Source organism: Mauremys mutica, chromosome 10 (genome assembly GCF_020497125.1).
Source record: "Mauremys mutica isolate MM-2020 ecotype Southern chromosome 10, ASM2049712v1, whole genome shotgun sequence".
Lineage (NCBI taxonomy): Eukaryota > Metazoa > Chordata > Testudines > Geoemydidae > Mauremys > Mauremys mutica.
In genome coordinates, this window is record NC_059081.1 from 42,522,601 (window position 1) to 42,543,568 (window position 20,968).

Genomic DNA, 20,968 nt, shown 5'->3' on the forward strand with positions numbered 1-20,968 from the left:
GCCCAGAGATCTGAGCAGACAAGTGACAAGAAATAGGCCCCCCAATCGCAGGGCACCCCCACCCCTTTCAGCATCCATCTTGGCCAGTGCCAGGAGGAGCCTGATGAGGAGATCCCATGACTTTGTGGGGCCAGGCTTGGGGTGTGCATAGATCAGGAGGTGTGGGGGGAAATGCAGCCAGAACGGAGCCGGAAGAGGGGCTGCACTCTGATGCATCCTCTGTAGATGTACACCAGGGTCTCTCTCTTGCCACAGAAATGACAGATGTCATGGGAGGTTGTGCAGAAGAATGTCACAAGACAGTATCAAAAGAGGCAGCAAAATCATTTTAGATGGATAAACAGCTAAAAGTGGTACAATACAAACAGTCAGCAAAAATACCAAAATGGGGTTCCACACAACTGTGGAAAACACAGAAAAATACCAGCACAAGTTATAACTGCCCTTAAACAACTAAGATCTTGTCTTCGCTGCTATATGAGGATTTGGTTTTTTACCTCAGCATAACTAACGTGAGCTATCTCAAGGAAAAAATACCATGAAAACAAAGCACTTTAGCTTTCTTGCCAGGTAAACTAGGTGGGGTCAACCATAGGCGGGAGTAAAGTGCTGACCTTGCCTGGTTTACATCATAATAAAATGAAAGTGGGATTCACTTCTTCAAGGCAGGGACCCCACATCATCATTTGTGTTATATATGTGTATATTTATATATATATGTATATATCTTTGTGTGTATATATGGTATAATAGTAAGTACTGTACAGTAGAAATACTACTGTGATGAGAGAAAGATAAGAATCTATATAGAATTGCTCCCTGATCCTAAAAAATATGAATATTAAATAATAATAATTCAAAGGTATTTACATAGACAAATGTAAAAGAAATATTCCTTTAAAACTTAGACTTTGTCCCATGAGACTAAGATTCTAAATTATATAAATGTCAAAGTACTTCAACAAGATTATTCTGATCAATTAAAAAGACTGGATTGTGCACAACTGCATAGTTAAGATACAAATAATTATGAAAGCAAAATAATAAGTTGTTGATTGTTAGTTGAGAATTACTTTATTCAATTTACAAGATTTGGAAGTACACATTAAAGCAACTATTTTTCAAAATCTTAACAAAGCCTGTATTAATTTCAAATTGTGAAGACTGTGCGAGACTCTCATACTCAAAACTTCTCTGGGATTAAAGTAAATTTGAATAAATCTAAATCTGAATTTCAATATGGCAGCATATTTCTGTTCTGCCACTTCACTATTAGTACATACTGATTTAAATCACATTCACTGTACATAATAATACTGAGAGATTGGCTGCCTCCGATCCTCAGTGCAAGATGTCTTCTTTTTTGCTTGACAGATTTTTTTTTGTCTATTTCTAGTTCATTCTTTCATTGTATTTATTGCATATATCATTGTTCTAGTCTCTGAATATTATGTTTTTGTCAGCAAAGTGTAACTGTTCTAACAAAACACATTCATCAACACCAAGAGTCTTTTTAGACCTATCTAAATGAATTATAAATGATTTCTTTAGAACTGGCTTTTCTTAAAACATCTTGAATTGGAAACAAAACTAAATTAATGCAGTAATGCCAAGACTTTTCATGATGAATAAACAAGACAAAAAGTGTATCCTTGAAATATGCAGAAGCAACATATTAAAGACAAGCAGATAGGTTACATTCTCTCTTGATAATAACGTATATTTAAAGGTAGCCACTAAGGTGTCAATACTAATTTAGTGGATCAATTCCATTACATACTGTTAACTTTCCCCACCTAATCTTATTTATTAAAGCTGCTGGATTTGTTGAAAATCTGCAACTATAATTTAATAAAATATTATAAATGCAACCAGGTCCAAGAAATATCTAATTTAGTTTATTTAAACATACATACCTGTTTCTAATATAAACACTTGAGCTTTTCATCTAAAGGCCCTGGAAGCATTATTGCTTTATATTCAGGAATGAACCATTGCTAATTACAGTATTGCTTACAGTAACTCATCCAGTTCTGTGTGCTAAAGAACAGAAGAATCCTGTTCAGCAAGCTGGCCTTTAACATTTTTGTAAAATGTCAGGAGTTTAACAAGTGAGTAAGGTATTATTTAAAACATTTGGTACCTATGTACACACTCAAAACTCTAATGGATGATGATAATTCTTTGCACCTCTGTAGTACCTTCCATCTGAGGAACCCACAGCAATTTAATTAAATCACACTACAGCACTGCAAGGCAAGTGAGTATCTGTATTCCGATTTATCTGGCACTGATGACATGGGAGTTTTCTGTTCAGATCAGTGGGCCACGTAAAACATCATGACTCCAAATTCACTCTTTCATTGGAATCTCTGGGCCAGAATCACAGTTGGTGCAAATCGGCATAGTGATTTATACCACCAAAGGATCTGGCCTTCCATGTCCAAATCAACTCTTTCAGAATACTTGTTTAAAAGATATGAGTTCTTTAACTCTGCTAGCTATTAAACTGATTTGGCAGACTGTTCTCTTTGGGAAATCCTAAGTGTCCACATTTGCAGTTTTAATAACAACAATCTGCTTGAACATAAAATGGATTTGACACATAGAGTTTGTAAATGGATAAAGGTTGAGCAAGAGTGCTACATACAGATACACTTAAATATACTGCATAATAATACAGTATTTCATTTGTTTTGAGCTAGTCTTCTGATTCTATTTTTACTCACTGTGATTTACCACCAGTATCCTCTGGGTGATAGTTAAGGAAACAGATGCTGGGAATCTCTGTCCCTCTGGTTCCTGAGAGGAGGGCTCTGACTCACACTCATGCCCAGTCTCTCCTTTGTACTCACACATGCAAAGGGTGGTGGAGTGAAACTTAAATTACTGCTTGATTTCCAGTTTCTCATTGCCAGTTTCCTCAAAGTTTCCACTTACGTATTTTACTGCCTTACCAGTTTCATTTAAAACAGACTTTATTACATGTTTCCCCTTTCAAAACCTGAACTGCATGTTCCCAGGATAAAGTTAAATTCTTTTCTTTCAAAATATTCTTTATTTAGGATTTTCCAAATGTAACTAGATAGAAAAATGTACAGATCTGGGACTAAGTTAATTTTTAACAGATGTTTCATTCTGAATTTTTTCTCAGACAGTGGGGAAAAAAATACATGTATAGAATTTAGCACTTAAGAATGAAAGACATATTAGATCATGAGTTTCATCCCATAAAAGGGAAGAATAGAGCTCCCCAGCACAGGACATATATTACACAGATATTATTATACTGAGTCTGTTCTTATTTATAAAGGCTATCATATAACTATTGTGTGTTTGTGTATATAGGCAAATCTTGACAGGATTGTTGGCATAAAATGACAAACTATTTCCTAAGGGGTTGAAAAAGCCACAGGCCAAGGTAGTTCATAGTGGTCCTCTCCAGTGCAGTAGGACATACCAGGTGTGACCTTGCATGCTATTGATCTCAATGGATGTTCTTTAAAAACTGGTGCCAAAACATGCAGCCCTGTAGCAGTGAAGAGTTAAACTGCTTGCCTTCTACTGTTTAGAGGAGGTGTCTGCTTGGCTAGAATAAGTCACAGCACAATTCTGAGATGTGGTCCAGTGCAATTCAACAATGTGTTCTGACCTGGCACAATTGATAGAAGAAACAGTATAATTAATTTGGTGGAACAGCTGGATACACAGAATGCAATTAATTTTGCTCTGAATATTAACAGTTCCACAGTAGTGGTAAAGGGATGATATCAGTCAATAGATTTTTAGATTAACTAGTTTGTGAGCAATAAAGCAAATTAATGCTGGCATTGTAACAGCATTTAGATCAACTGGCATATGAGAATAAATTTAACAATTTAATAAATATGCACACACATTTATATAGGAGTACATAACACCTAAATTTCAACCTCTAGCCAAAAAGTGAAGAGAAGATTCAAAGAAACAGACTACTCTGTTCATTAAATAGGGCAACCATGAATCTTCCTCAGTTTACTAGTTCATCTTTTAGTATGTATCAGAATAGTGCATAATTAACATCCATATGTTGAAAAACTGTATCTCAGATAATCAGAGATATAGGAAATGTTTCTTTAACAGCTTCTTTCAGGAATATTTCTCTCGTAAATGCTGGACTTCCAAACAGATGGTCACTGAACAAGAAACAGTTGAACAGTGGCACCCAGAGGTGAAAAGTGTATTGCTCCGAGAGAGTTATATTATTTACAGTAATCTATTTCTCAGCTACCCCTTCTGTCACTCCCATTTTACTCCCTTATCCCTCCCCCCATCCAAGTAACCAATGCCAGAAATAGTCCTTTTTGCTGCAGTTTGGAAGAGCATATTCCAGTTTTCAAGAAAACCTGCTTTTTGTAGCAACTGCCTAGTGCAGATGGATAGAGAAACCTTTTTTTTCCCTATTTATTTTCTCTAACCAAAAAAAAAATGATAAAAATAATAATGAAAAGGAGCAGCATCACCTCAGGTGTAGTGTTGAAAACACAAAGCCCTGTACCCTCCCTAAACCAACAAAATGTAATGGGTAGAGACAGGGTATTAGAGCAATCTTTAAGGTCCTACTCTCAAAGGTTGGTGGATTTTTGGGGTGGGGGGCTGGGGAAGGTGGTAGGTGCAGCAGTGTTGCTGACACAAGTGGTCCATATTCTGCAAGATGAGACTGCTTTCAATAACTTTCTACGGTCTATTCTATTATAGAGCACAGAAATTCCAGCAGCAAGAGTGTCAAAACTAATCTGTACTAATTGCTCAGCACCCTACTGAACATACACCTAAGTGCCAGTTATTTATTTCACCAAAACTTTAATTAAATACAAAGAAAAAAATGGGTGGTTCTCTTGCATCAATCTAAGCAAGGCCCAATAAAATCAGGCCCACTGACTTTTAATTAAAAAGGGTATCCACCTTTGCCATTAACAATGGGTGCCTGCATTGCGTGGTTAAGAGTGGGGGTTAGTACCTGCACGGAATTGCGGCAAACCACATCCACGCGCTCCCAGAAGCCCCCAATAAACCTTCTACTAATGGGGCCAAAAGAGGGGAAGGATTTCTGCAAGCGTCTGTTTAAAAAAAAACGCACACACAACAAAACTGGCCTTTGTTTTTAGCTCGGATCTGAAACACAACGTTTATTTAACTGGGGTAGGTAGAGGGGACTAGGGAGATGAGTGGAATTAATCTGAGCCCATGGATTTTCGTTTGTTACTTAACCTGCATTGGCAGTGCGATCCTTTTGTCCGCTATCTTCCCCACACGTTGATATCGGGGCGGGGGGTATTATTATTATCACGTGTTAGGGACAATGTTGATGTGACAGGCGCCGGAATAAAACTTGTCTTTCCTGAGCTGTGCCTCCAGTTCAAGCGTCCATAAACTCTAGACAGAAAAATGTGCCCAAACTTATCCGCTACTCCAGCCTGCATAGGATTTCATTTAAACTGCCTACCATCCCTGCGTCCTCCAGGAGCCATCAGCTGAGGGTAATTTTCAACAATTTATGGGGCAGGATATTTTCCTACACCTACCTTTCAAGCAGGATTTAAAACGAATATGTAAAAGCACATGAGGAAAGGAATTATGGCTCTATGCAAATCAATATCCTCTCCCCTCACTCCCAAACAAGAATGTGGCCATTTGCATGCACTTTTTTGCACTAGAATTCCAGTGCAATAATACGCTGCAAGGAATCAGCATGTCGCAGTTGAATGTAAATTGTTGGGCTGGGGGAAGCTGTGGAGCATTGGAGGCAGAGAGCTATCCCCTTTTCAATGCAATGATCCCATAATGCTCCCTGCCCAGTGATCATATTACCATAATTGTATCGCATAACGTCAAACTTATTGCATATTTTAGCAGATCTTAGGGTTTATTACACATCAATCAAATTGATCCATTGAGCTGCCCCGCCGCATGCATGGAAAATCAGTAGCTTCTCGAAGTGCAGAGGAAATCTGGGTGGGGGACGGTGCGAGGATTCGGAATACGGAGCAGTGGATAATGGCGCCACCCTGTGGCTTGGAAATATAAACCTTCTTCTAGCCTATATGGGGGGCGGGGAAAAAAAACTTGCCCTGTAGAGTTATTACATTGCACACCGAATTAAATTTGTTTTGATGTCCTTAAAATACATTGTCAGGACGTCTTGGTATAAAGTCGGCCACTCAGCAGAATAGGGCAATGGTAATCATCAAGTGTTCTTTCCACATATAGCTCTACAATTCACTAGCATTCAAGACAATTTTCATTATTTGTACTAACTGAAGTTTTCATTTTTAATTTTTTTTCCTCTCAAGGAAAGCCCAATAAAGATTGATTCAGACGTGTAAAGAACATTATCAGTGCAAAATCCCAGATTATATAATATGCAGCCTTTCAACTGCATCAATCATAGGGGAGATTTAGTTTTCCTCCAGAAAATATTTTAATGAGCCCAACATATTTTAATGACTGTTTGGCTTTATTGTATTCAATATGTGTTCTTTTAGCTGTTATGGACAGAGTTTTGGCTAGGCTGTTTTTACATTTTAAGTTTTAGTTCCCAGAAAATGTCATCTGTAAAGTGATCTATTCCTTCTGAAACAAAAGTTACTTAAATGCATGACTGAAAATATAAAACTTAGCAACAATGTTTTGACCACAATTCCTTTTTCAGGACAGAGCAATAAAGAAAAAATTGCCAAGCTATAAATAAAGACAACACCTTTAATTTCGTATAAATATATAGGATGGGGAGGAAAACATTGTGAAGGGAAAGAATGGAAAAAATGGTAAATATTTCCTTTGAGGGAAAAAGAAAGAAAGAAAACCACTGTTCCTTCTAAACAAGCACAGTTGCCTTATATGGATGTACGAAGAAAAATTAACAGTCTTTACTGGTAATAGACCAAGTAAGAGAAAAGTTGAAACAACATTAATGTTCTTGTTTCAACATCAATATTAAGATACGTGAAATACCAGGTAGCTTAGCCTCACCCATCCTTTAATTGTTTTTCTCTATAAATGTCCTTTTAAAATAGCTGGCTTTCGGGGAAAACCCTTTCCAACCCTGAAAATGAAAAGATGTTGCCTTAACCCTTGTTATTTACTTACATCCCTATATGTCTTTTTTCCCTAGATGCTATTAACTAAGGAGATCTTTCCATATTTAATAGTCAATGTCATGCTTAACTACCCAAACATATTTCCCCACATCCTCATCTCCCACCCATCTTGCAGACACTGCTGCTTACGCTGCATGGGTGTGCTTTAACACAAGAAAATTGATATTTGCAATACTCTTGCATTTGGGAAACTGTGTAATTACAACTGTGCACTCTTTTTTCACTATTAACATTTCTGTTGCCTGTGTTCATGCCTAGAAGCTGAAGTGTCCTGTAAATGTTAGATTTTATATATACACACCTCAAATACAAATTATGGGCCTGATCCTGAGGGTTGATAAGCACCTAAAATTCCTGCTTACGTCCATAATGGCTGAGGAGTGCTAATAGTCTGCATCAATCATCATATTAATAAGTGATGCAGGTGCTGAGCACTTCTCAAAAACAAAGTAATTGCCAAACTGGATCAGGTCAATGGTCTAGCTAATCAAACATCCTGTCTCCTATAGTGATACACACAAGGTGCTTCACAGGAAGGTGCAAGACAACCCATGAAGTACAATTCTGAAATAAGCCACCCATAGTTAATTTTTTCCCAAACTCAGGCAATTGGTAGTTGGCATACACCCTGAAGCATGAAGGATTATATCTAATATAACAATAAATGTTATTATTCATATTACTGGCTAATATTTTGGATCAAAACAAAAAGATTTAATTTTGGATTGGAAGCTTGATGTCAGTTGAAAATATAGTTGATAAATTGGAAGCCTTCAAGAAAATAGACTGGACAAAATATTACATAATGTAGTGTAGGGGATACACCTGAATTGGCACAGAGATGGACTAGATTATCAAAGAGGTCATTTCCATTTCTAACTTCAGTGACTATTATTAAAAAGATATAAAACACTTGAATTAAGTTATTTGATATAATTAAAGTATATCAGAGTTATATAAGCAAACTCAATTATATACCTTTATTTCTGAACATATAATTTATTTATTTTGTAATGTTATTTATTTTGTAATTTATTTTGTAATTTCTGACACCATTTAGAAAAAGTAATTGTTTTATACACAGATTATAAAGCCCTTACCCTGCAATTGGATCCATATAGATAGATCCTTGACCTATGCAGATCTGACTGTAAGATCAGGACTGAATATGGGACAATAGGCTACATTCTACCAAACAAATAGATATACCAAAATGACAGTATTGTTTGGTAGCACTCTGAGTGTAAAAATAAGTTACATTTTACATACATTTATTTTAAACCTTTAAAGTTAGGCCACATTCCTCTTCCCCCCCTCCCTCAGTTGCTCTGTAGAATGTGTAACAGTGATTTGTTAAGGGCTGGATCTTGCAAGGTGTAAATATAAACGTATGCACACACACACTTTCATATATATGAAACATTTTTGTTCACATTTTTATGTTAACTTCTGTTGACACACTACAATGCTTAAACTATGTCCTGTAGGACAAATAAGGGCTGGATCCTGATGCATTTACTCAGTCAAAACTTCCAATGATATCAATAGGAATTTGCCGAAGTAGGACATAGAGTGGGCAAAAAGTTTGACACAACTACATATTTTTGTAAGCTGATGATTATACCCTAGGTATCATAATAATAGGACCAACATGAAATATAGGGGGGAAATTACATAATAATGGTCAGTTATTAGACCAAACCAATGTGTTCTACTACTTGGGAGTCCTTAGTTGTCTTACTTTCTCAAGAATTCCCCTCTCCTGCAATGGATGATGTAAATCAATTGCAAAATGTAAATCAACAGTAATTATTTTACTACTCAAAAGAAAATCAATTAATCCACTTTTCTCTTGTTTGCCTCTCATTCTTTCGGATACTTTAAAAACTCATTTTGATGGCCAGATGAGATAACAGCAGTCATGAATCTTCTTATTGGATGTTGAGCTTGCAAGCCAATTTGCCAATCAGTGCAGAGCCCTCAGACCACCATTAAATCTGGTCAAAGGGCAGTCATCAATGATGGGTGATATTGTCTGTCTTTGGCCACAGCCACATGTGGGATCCCATTATTGGCCCCAGGTGTGAAGGGTGGCTGCACATTGATCCTGTCCCATTTGAAATCCATTTAGAAGGGCCTGCCATGGCAAATCAAAGCTGGGTACAGACACAGTCAGGTCAGTTATAAGAGACTGGTTTCTGACATCAGCTGCAGACTATTCTTCATACCATATCAATGCCACAGAGAAATCTGGGCAGTGTAAATGGGCCCATAACGGGCACCTTAGCGACAGGTGCACTCTTGGGTGGTCAAAGAGGTCTGTGGTAGGCTCTGCTTTGCCTGATATTCTCAACCATACTGGTTGTAGCATTCTCATGATAGATGTGTGGAGGAGTGATGTTGCTTAACACAGGAAGCCATGGTACTGGTGTGGGTCTAATCATCCAAGTTACGATTTGCACAGTTGAATATAGTTGTGTGTCAACCAACTTAACATGAGATTATTGAAACCAGACCAGAGCACAGTATCGTGATGCAGAGTAACAGAGGGCTAAACTGGTTGATCAGAGATTTTTTAGTATTTGATCCCCATGAAATGCTGGCCAATTTGCTTAGAAGCGGGGCCGGCTCCAGGCACCAGCGAAGGAAGCAGGTGTTTGGGACGATAAGATCCTCGGCAGCAATTTGGCGGCTGGTCCGTCAGTCCCTCTCTTCCTCTTAGAGCTGCCGCCAAACAGGAAGAGAGGGAGCGAAGGACCCACTGCCGAAGAATGAAGCGGCACAATTGAGCTGCAGCCACAGTACTGCCGATTGGCTTTTTTTTTTTTTTTGCTTCACTGCTTGGGGCAGCAAAAAAGCTGGAACCGGCGCTGCTTAGAAGGTTGATATGTGACTAAGGTATCTAAGTGTTTCTCAGTTGGTTAGAATATGTGAGAGATCTCTCTAGAGTTACTCTGAAGTAGAGTGGGTAGGATTCATGTTTCAAGCGCTATCCACTGAGAAACATATTCAGTTCTTAGGCTGCTCTAATATTGTAAATATGGAACACACTTGAAACTGTCTCGTTTCAGCCAACTGAAACAGTTGGTTGTATATGCCACCAACTACAGTATTCGGCCATTTTAATCAAGTCAGTGTTTAGGGCATCTTCAGTTCTGGGAATGACTGTGCTCAGATGCCAAAGCAAATATCTTCTGCATATGTGAACTTGCAGGACTGGACAAGCAGAAGTCATGAATACCTATCCACTTCTAAAAGATCACATAATTCAAAGAATATATATGCACCTTTAGAACCAATGAAGTGAGTTAAAATAATCGTTTGTGACTAATATTTACCAGTTCTTAGAGGACCATGTAAAAGGAGGAATTAACATTATAATAGATAAAATCTAATTTCACCAGTACAAAGGTATCAGAGCAATGTTAAATTCAGGAAAAAATGTGTTACTCTTTCAATTGTGTCTTTGCTAACAATTTGGAGGCATCCATTGTATTACTACTGCAGTGTTATTGAGCTAGTTTTATTAAGGCAAATTTATAGCAATGTTAGAAATTAATACCACTCTTATTTCCTCCACTGCCTGGCTTTATTGAATGCCATGGGGCATATTAATCAGTAAAGCCAACTAGTGCATGAAATAAAAGTATAAATTAACCAGTAACATGAATGTAAAAAGGGGCTTAATAAAATAGAAATAAATAACACTTCAGTGATAATCAACCCAGCCTGGCTTAACCAACCACATAGTGTCATACTGCTAAATACAAAAAAACCCACATTTAAATAAAGTTTAAATTGTGACATAAACAGACAAACATAATAGCCAGACTTCAGGATAATACTTAATTCACTGCATTGTTTAAACACACACAAAATCTTTCAAGGTCCAACCCTGAGGTAGGCAAAACTCCAATTGACTTCAGTATCAGGCACAAAATGTGGGCTATTTACCTGTGAGATAAGAATGATACAGGAGTAATTCTGCTCTCTGAGTCTCTATGGTTAAATATGCAACCATATAGGATCTTTTGCATGGTATATATATATATATATATATATATATACACACACACACATCTCCAAGTATCCAATATTTACCTGATAGACCAGAACTGTCTTTTTAAAGCCATTTCACCCGACAAGTCGTATATGTGTAATGTGTATAGTGATTTATTAAGGGCTTGACCTTGTAAAGTGTGAAGCCATTCTAACCTGTCATTAAAATGCATATTTTAAAAACATGTATTACATGGTATAATGGAACATCTCTATTGAGTAAATCTTTTTTTTATCTCCAGGGTTCAGTGTAAGTCAATGAGACTACTCCCAGTGCCTAAAGTTAAACCCATTGTAAGGCTTTGCAGGATCAAAGCTCATTTTGAAAGTATAAAATTGTTCATGAATCAATTTCTACCATTACTGCATTTGTCCATACAAATGCAATACCACCTGTTTGTGCCTGCAAATTCATTAATTGTATACTCAAAATGTTTGTATTCAAAATTAGAGGCTGAAAATTTGGCCCTAAACCTGTGAAAAGCAACAATAGCAAAGTGTGAGCTCCTGCAGGCTCCGCTGAAGAAATTAAGTAACAAACTCTTGCCATAATTGTTCTGATGTGGATGATGCTGACATACAAACATGGAGCAACTTCAAAACAAACATGAGGTTGGGTGGAAACGAGGTGGGAAATACTGCATCAGTGTTTGCCAAAGGGAGAAGCACAAAAATGGTAAAGAAAAAAATGTTTACTTTCAAGCTAAGATTATATAAAATAGAAAAATGTAAAACTATTTTTTTAAAGTTCATTATATCATCATTTGAGAGATGCAATAATAGCAGATGCAATAAAGATTTAAAAGATACTACAAGGTATGTTTGAGGCACAATCCTTAGATAGAGGCCTGTACAATGACAACTGGTGCTGTTTAACTTTGTCACATTTGCCAATTGTATAAAACAGGATTGCAGTCTGGCTGCATTTAAAAGTGTATCCTGGGTCCAATAGAATTGGTTAAGGATCTTATGTTAGAGAAAATGTAATGGCGCTGAACAGGAGGCAAGCTTAACATTTAGTCCAAGTGAGGTCCCAGTACTCTTCGGTGATGTTCACTAGGAGTTCTGTCAACTAATGAGTTGAACCATCTGTAGCAGTTTCCTAACAGATGTGGAAAATTCCCATACTGAGTCACAACATCTTCTAATGGAGAGATCTGTGGAGGGCTCCATCGACAACATTCCAAATAAAGGATAGGATATTTAGCCATCAGGAACTCAAATGTAGCAATTCTTCTTTGTAAATAATAAATCAGCTTTTTTTGCCAGAAGGCCTTCTATACACAAAATTCCCATTAATTTCACAATGAGTGCTATGCATGGAACAACTGAAGAATCAGGGGATCTTTTCTTTTCAGTCTAGTTCAAGCAGAATGAAATACAAAAAGTGAACAGACAGCACACATAGTGAAAAGCACACCGGGTGTCTGAAATGCCTTCGCAATTAATATAATCTTATTTGCTTTTAGTAACAGATGAAGATTTTTCTTCCATATAACTTTTAGCTCAACTATCCTTTTAAATAATATGCCTGTGAGTTTGCACCAGTTGATGTAATCCCACAACAAAAATCATTGTTTTTTTTAATTCAATGGCATTACATAACAATGTATTTTCACACTAGTGCAGTCACACACACTGCCAGTAAGATTGTGACAGTTCTGCTTACTACTTGCAGATGTCACTAACATTAGATCTATCTTCAAAAAACATGATTGTAAGTGTGTTCATCTGGCTTATCCTTATTCACAATAGGTACCTTCATGGGTACGTGACATTTAAAAAGAAAAGTTCTCCTTTATAACCTTCAGTGTGATTTTAGTTATAAATTAATCATAGAGTATTAGTAATAATAATTGATTTTAGCAGTAAGTAATAGAGTTATAAACAGGTCCCACTATTTAATTAAATAAATGCCTCAGCCTCTAATTTTATTTATTAGTATTCAAGAACCTTCCACAACCCCACTAAGATCAGTTATCGCTTAATTCAACTAGAAAAAATAGCCAATGATTCTTTATTCAAAAAAAAATACTAAGTATCTTTTCAATTTCCCTGCAAATTTTACTTCTTTCTATTCAATTACATGATGATTTGAATACATATGTTTGATGTACATAAGAAATTAGCTGAATCATATCTTATATGCTTATCAAAACTGGACTTTTATTTTCACTTGATGAATTCAAAAAAATAGCCATTGAAGAGTTTTACACTTTATTAGCCACATTATAGCTCTGCTTCTTAGTGTCCATAAGTGAATCAATAGCAGAGATAGCATAGGTACACTCAGGGAAGAATTACTCTCAACTGAATTTTTGGGGGAAAAAAACAATATTCAAATATACTGCATTTTTAAGAAATGCAGTATTTCTAATCAAATGCTACAGTAGTTACATGTCCAAAATAGACAGCTAGTGATGTCCACAAATAAGAAACCAGAGACTAAAGACTGGCAAATGGTCTAATGCATGATGCAATCTCTCCATCAATAATGGCAAGAAGGTTTCAAATAAACAATCCCCAATTAAATCCTATTGGAAAATGATGGCAGCTGTCTGATTTCTTTTTTCAGTCACAATGCAGTGATAACTCACAAATAAAATTTAATGTCACATTATCGTGATGCACATAAAAATATATTGTACACTTACATAAATGACAAGTCTGAGACACTAGCTGTATATCATCTTTCACCACTAGCTGGCACCATAGCTTTAAAAATGTGGTGATGTAGCCCATTTTATATTTTTACTAATTAACCAGCCAGCCACATAATTTTCAACAGAAAACAATTATTCAGAGCAAATGAGAAATATTTAGGGTCATAAACTAAAATGAGTCTTAAGGTAGTATTCTCAATGACGACTGTTAAGTCATTTGCTGAAAAAATAAATGTATAAAGTTAATGGACTCTGAGCTCATTTTTATTAAACAGAAATAAATGGTTCTGTGCATAGATGTAAGTGTCTGATTTCCCCCATCCCTAGATGAGAAAATGTAGAGGTCACCATGTTGGGTTATGAGGGGTATAAACCCAAATCAATTGCCACTTTACCAGATTTTCCAGTCCCAACTAACCTCATAGGGCACATCAGGTTCACTCCCAAGAAAACTTCTTTATTGGACCTGCTAATAAAACACACAGTAGGTCTCTTTCTCTGGTTTCCCTTTCCTAATAACTGCCTGTACATGATGCCCCAAGAGGCTACGTTTCTGCTCTGGGATTGGAGTAGAAGTAAAGCAAATCTGGAGCCTGAACATCCCCTCCTGTATGAAAAGCCCCAGGGAGGTTTTAACACTGTGAGGAAATTGTTACTAAGAATAATCCAGTTTCCCCACATCCACCCAACATAAAAGCCACTCTGAAACGTGGGGCATGCATGGAGGACTTGTGCAGTTACAATGGCTCTTCTGTCCCCCAATGCTTTACCTTTGAGCCCTGGCAGCACAGGCAGCTTCATTGGAGCCATGCCCCTCTGGCCATCATGGCTCCATTGGGCGGGGGGGATGATCAGGGAAGTTTGTGCAACATGTGGCTGTGCTGCTGTACTCAGTTTTTCAGCTATCTTCCACAGAACCAGAGGGAGGATGTTTTGCACCTTGATTATCAATGTCATCCACATTACAGATTCTGTGCACAGATTCTGTGCTCTCTCCCCACAGAAAAACTCACATCACTGAGACAACAGGAAATCCCAAATGCACAATGTATTGGGGGGGGGGGTTGATATTCAATGAGATAGAAGGTGGCAGTTTTAATACCCAATCTGAGAAGGTACACCTCAATGATTTTTTTGTCCTAAACTATTTTCTGGAAGCGAGGAATCTAACTCTTAAAATAGTCGGTATACAGAACTACAAGGTACTTTGTTCCCAATACCCTTGAAATCAATGGGGCCACTACAGAGTAGGGCACTACTCCATGTTGGTAAGGGTATCAGAATCTAGCCATAAGACAACACCACAGCATCTTGCTTCTCTACCAGAGCAAACAGAGGAGCAAAAACAGCAGATGCATCGAGCACTTCTGTTACTGAAGAGGTTACACACAGGCACAGAATTTACCTGTGCTACCAGAATGAGTACTGTACTGGCTTCATAAGGTCTGCAGTCTAGACTGAGACCACCATTTCTACTAGATTATGGATTTGGAAGGATATATATGGCAGAACTGGGGGTTATTGAATAAAATTGCAGCAACTATTAAAATTGGTGCCATATTTTTTCCTTCCTCTAATTAAAAGCTGTTGCTTTTCAGAAAAAATCCTGAAGAGTAATAAGAGGAACACTGCCAAAACACATTCTCTTTCGATGTTTTAAATCTCTCTAAGGTCACTCCACTTGCATTCTTGGCCAATGTGGCTGTTTTTTTAAGCAGGTTTCAATCCTGCATTACCCAGGACTGTGAATAGACAACAAAGTGTTCACAATTTCTTTTAAAAACAGAAGAGCACAAAGAAACAGCAAAGGCCACCTCTCTGTTAGGAAAAAAAAAAAGATTGTGTGGGGGTGAGAGCACATATCTTTTCACAAGATGTTTAATATCAACATTTCTTAAATACATCCGGAGTTTTCAAATGCCTAAATGTTGTTTGTTACAGGTTAACCTGGCACTGTGTTGTTTCTGCAATTAAAGTTAATACAACAGATTTTGAGACTGAGCTTTGTCTAACAAAACCCTGTCAATAAACAATAAGTTACAGCTCCTTTGTAGGGTACTACAGTTGCTATTCTTTGCTATATGTTCTGTCATGGCATCAACACATCATAATGTCACAACGGAGCATGCTGGTGTTGCACTGTCCTGAACTTATTTTGGGTTACTTTGATGGTCCTGTACACGCTCAACAGAACAGTCCCATGTAACCGAAGCAATTCCACAAAATTCAGGACAGATGGCAATGTGAGACAAAGGGTCATAAACTGGAGAAACACTAGCTACAGTGATTGCAATAGAGAAGCTTGTAATGGCTGCAGTACGATAAAGAAGTGTTAGAATTAATCCACTGCTATCTGTCTTTATTTTGCTAACCCATTCAAGTGGACACCACAGCACTGAGACTACATTAATCAAAATTTGGAATGACCTGCTTTTCATTGCAAACTGCAGTTATCTTTCTTTACTGATTGGCCTTGACCTGTCAGCTGCATTTGGTACTGCTGACCGGGGGGAACTTTTGAAGAGCCTTGACTACTATGTAGGGTTGTCTGACTCCATTCTTGCTTGGTTTAATTCATATTCTTCTCAACGTACCCATTTTATTTCCAATAGAAATTGCTCATTTAATTGCACTGTAAGTTTTATGGGGTATGCCCCAGGCTGCGTTCTTTATGCCAAGCGTCTCAATAGTTATATGAAGAGCGGGGGTGGGGGAAGGCACTTGCAAAGCAAAACCAGGTTTCACAAAGCTGACAATTTTCACCTCTTTATTGTCCAAAAAGCAATTATCTGCAGTAAAACAGAGTTTCTATGTCACAAGCATAGACTTACTTGTCAAATGTACACTTTTTTAATTTAATGAACTTAATATAGATTTTTTTCCTCATAGATTTAGGAGTTCTTTTCTTAGTGCTGATGCATATTAAGATTAGAGATGGACCCAAACCACATCTTTGCATCTAACCACTTCTGAAGTTTGTGGGGATGAGGTTGATAATATGAACCCAAAATCTGAATTTTGTAGTTCAGTCCCAAGACATTGATATTAGTGCTACTGTATAAACTCCTCCCTTTCGCTCTGCCAAAACAACTCTGATTTGACCTACTGATGTTTCCAATTCCAGGCATCAATAAACATGCTAATTACTTAGTGTATTTGTGATGTTTGCTAAAATATACAAGGGATTAAAACTGAGACTACAAAACTATTTCACCTAATCAGTTAATCTAGATCCAATTTCCAGTTTCCAGGAAGGCATTCAAATATTATGCACTGTAAACAAAGTCTTATCAGAACAGTCCATAAGCCTGCATAGGAGTCCCACTTCTTTTAATAGGACTAGGTAGAAGGTAGAGGGACCATAGCATTGCAGCCAGTATTTAGGACCATCAGATTCTTCGACCACTAGATGATTAGGGAAACAAAGGGCAACCAAAGTATAAGGTGTGGGTACTAAAAAGGATGCTATATACATTCTGATTTTCACTGCATACTTTGTATTTATAGTATATTTCAAAAATGCAGACCTGGGCCTCTGGCTCAAATATTTGACTTTATACTAGAACTAATTAATTCTACTAATAATCTCACAATCATGAGGCTTGCAAAATTTAAAGTAGCATTACCTTTCAGTTCAGAAGAGGGGATACATTTCTTTTAATGATAGAGAAGAACAGGACTAACTTGGGCCCTTCTTCAATTTGTTCTGCTCTGGGGGACTGCTGTACCCACATATAGCCCCATTGTCTTCAGTGGGGCTCCATGCAAGTGTAATTGTCTGCCCATACAGATGCAATTGCAGGATTAGGGCCTCAGAAAGCAGAATACTGACACTGTATTACTTAGAAATAAAACAGATTTTTCTTGTTAGTATTGTTTATTTTTAACATGTAAGTAAGTTTGTTTTGTGCAGTGCAAGTCATCACATTTAAAAAAGATGGAGAGGGTTCAGAGATGAAAAATTAAAATTAAAAAGGTATGAAAATAAAATGTATGAAGAAAAGTTTTGAGAACTGGGTAAAAAAAGAGATGAAGAGTGATAGGAGACATGACAACCATTTACAAATAAGGGAAAATTATAAAAAGGACATTATATAAAAGGATTATATTGGTTTCACTTATCAATACAAACAAAGCAATGGACAGTAATTAGTGAAGGACCAGAATGCAAACCTTGAATTCAAACTTCAGGAAAATTCTTAATTTGATCTGAATCTGAATATTGTGACTTGGGCCAACATATAGTAGAACAGGGTTAAATATAGCAGGAAAATGTTAGACTATTATGTAAACACAAAAAAAACAACAACCCAACACACAAATGTAAGCACATATATGTTTGTTAAAACCATGATGCAATCCCTAGGTTAAAGTAGGAATTGTTGACAAAGGGTCACTGAACCAAACAAAAGGGTAAAAAGAGAGCTGGCAGCACATGAGTAGGTAGTGATATTGCCAAGTGTAACAATGTTCCACAATTGGCTAACAGTAATAGCTCTCTCCCGCCACTACAGTCATGGTCAGTACTGTCTGGACTTGTGCTTCCCACTGGTCAGCTTGGAATATTACATCAGGGCAATAGTTAAACAGTTCCTTTCTTCTGTCCAAGTGGCCTGAGAATGGCTTCATTCGCCGGGGAAGCAGAGGATAATCTTTAGCCAGGGAGAATCCTCCCAGCATAACTGGAGCAACCTCCGTATCATTAATGGCCACAGTCACCTGGAGGCAGCTTCCTTTATTCATAAAGGCAAACAGACCAGAGTTCCAAAAGATCCTAGCATGATGGACCTTTGCAGACCACCATTTATGTTTATGCATCTTTGACGGTGCTCAATCAGGCATTGGAGCACCAGGAAGCAATACCTCTTTCTATTTATAAACTCTGAGCCCTGGTGAGAGGGGCAAACAATAGGCACCTGGGTTCCATCAATTGCCCCAATTCAGTTTGGGAACTCTGTGTGCAAAACCATCAATAATCTCCTGAGCATTACAAGCTTTATAACTTGGTGCACTGCCTTAATGCACAGCATCACACACCTGTATGACAATGCCCCTAACAGTTGATCTCCTTATGCCAAATTGGTCTACATATTCAGGCATCTGAGGCTCACTCTACAGCATTAAAAACAGCAGTATAATCATTGCAGTTCGGGCTGGAACTCAGACTCTGAAGTACTGAGAGACAGATGGGCTTTACACACCAACTAGTGTGCGCAACTCATTCTGAACCACCCTCCTCCCCCCCTCCCAGGTAGACAAGACCTCAGTTGGTGTAAGTTGACACAGCTCCATCAAGGTCTCAGGAGCTTACATCAGCTGAGGATCTGATCCTATGACTTTTAAAGACTTTATCCAGGAATTTTCTATGTTTTGAGGACATTGTTAAAAAAGAGTAGGAGTCCATCAACACTACAAAATCATCAAAGTGTTTCAATCTGTGAATGGTGGAGGAACAAGTAAATTGCCTTATGTTAATTTGTATAGCTAAGTACTGGTGATGGACCTCCTTCAAAGTCATGCTAATTACCTTTTGTTCCCGGAAGAACTCCAACTTGTCAAAAAGGACATGAAATTGTATAAAATATCTTTGGGTCCTGATCCTGTTCCTCTCAGATCTGCATAAGGCTTTATACAGGGGAAGCTTAGGCCATAAGGACTGAGATCCCAATCCTAAGATGGAACATCCTGCAATGACATTGGACTATAACCTATGAACTATTTCTGAAAGAACTCTTTGCAACTACAAAGTTCACCATCTCTGCTATGAATCTGAATCTTAAGAACTGAACTCGCGTCGGTATGTATATTGATCTTTTAACCATACTCTCTCTCTCTTGTTTTGTAATAAATTTTAGTTTAGTTAATTCGAATTGGCTGTATGCATGTATTTGGGTAAGATCTGGAATATTCAATAACCTGGGAGGTAATGTGTCCGATCCTTTGGGATTGGTAGAACCTTTTCTTTTATATGATGAAATAAGATTTTCAGAAATCTTCATCATATTTGATGTGGGTACCTGGATGGAGGACTTAGTCTGGATCACTTTAAGGAAACTGTGTTGTTTGAACTTGTGAGTAACCAGTAAGGTATAAAAGAAGCTGTTTTATGCTGGCTTGGTAAATCTAAATATTGGAAGATCCACCAGCTTTTGGGGGATTGTCTGCCCCATTCTTTGCAGTTCACTCTAATTGAGTGACCACAGCTGGCCCCCACTGGGACCCTGGTCACAGGTTGCAAACCACATTTCAGCTGCGTTTGAGCATAACAGTGTTTTTGCAAACACTGATACAAGCTCTGGTGTGGGCAGAGCCTTACATTATGAAAACTTCTGGATAGTTCTCAACAGGACCCAAACCCACATTTGTCTGCTTCTTCTATCTAATCCTGCTAAGTACTGTTTACTTGAAATAGTTTTATCACAAAAAAGACATTTCCAGTGTGAATGCTGTTTCAGTTATGTGAAATCACTTGTTAAAAATTACTGTCTCAAAATATTATTCCATTTTTATGTATTATACAGTTAACCTTATCTTAGATTTTTGTTTGTATAAACTGCTTACATTACTATCCTGCTTATTAATATATGGAAAATGATTAATTATATGGTCAAAGAAACCAGGAGAACTCAAATCATGTGTGTCCTGAAGGCAGGAAATGTCATTGGGTTATATATTGCCATAAATATTTCTAGTACATTCAGCAGTTTCCGACTGTGCCTGTTGCAATGTGACCTACAGTATTTGGTAAACAGGTGTACACCGTCATTACTGTGGTGAAATCTGAACATATTAGTGCCACACAAATGGTTTTATCTTTTAATATGATTTGCTGTCTCAGAAAATATGTCCATGTATTTCAGGTGTTTGAAAGTAAATTTGGCTCTAGAAATTAGCTGCTGCTGTTGTTCACTAACACCTACACAGACATCTTGTTTTAGGTTAAATCCTCCTAGTTGATTCTATGCATACAGCTCAAATAGCGATTAAAATAGCTACAATGTGTTAATGGGCTCTATCATTCTCTGTGGCTTTATGCTAGATGCACAGCTTTCACTTTGGAGCTGCAGGTGTAGTCCAGAAAAAAATTAAGGAGAGGGGTACTTAGAA

At 37.5% G+C, this 20,968-nt stretch overlaps 1 long non-coding RNA gene across 5 annotated transcripts in view; it reads right to left on the reverse strand.

Annotated features, from left to right (window-relative positions):
• Window positions 1-1,195: 1,195 nt before the first annotated feature.
• LOC123343289 overlaps window positions 1,196-20,968 on the reverse strand; it is a 28,542-nt gene continuing 8,769 nt past the window's right edge. For 3 of the 5 annotated variants that reach the window (XR_006572176.1, XR_006572174.1, XR_006572172.1), the window contains one exon: window positions 1,196-3,652. This is a non-coding gene — a long non-coding RNA (uncharacterized LOC123343289). Of the gene's footprint in view, window positions 3,653-12,030; window positions 12,558-19,444; window positions 19,547-20,968 lie in introns of those variants that run through there. The other 2 variants (XR_006572173.1, XR_006572175.1) reach the window with 2 other exon arrangements.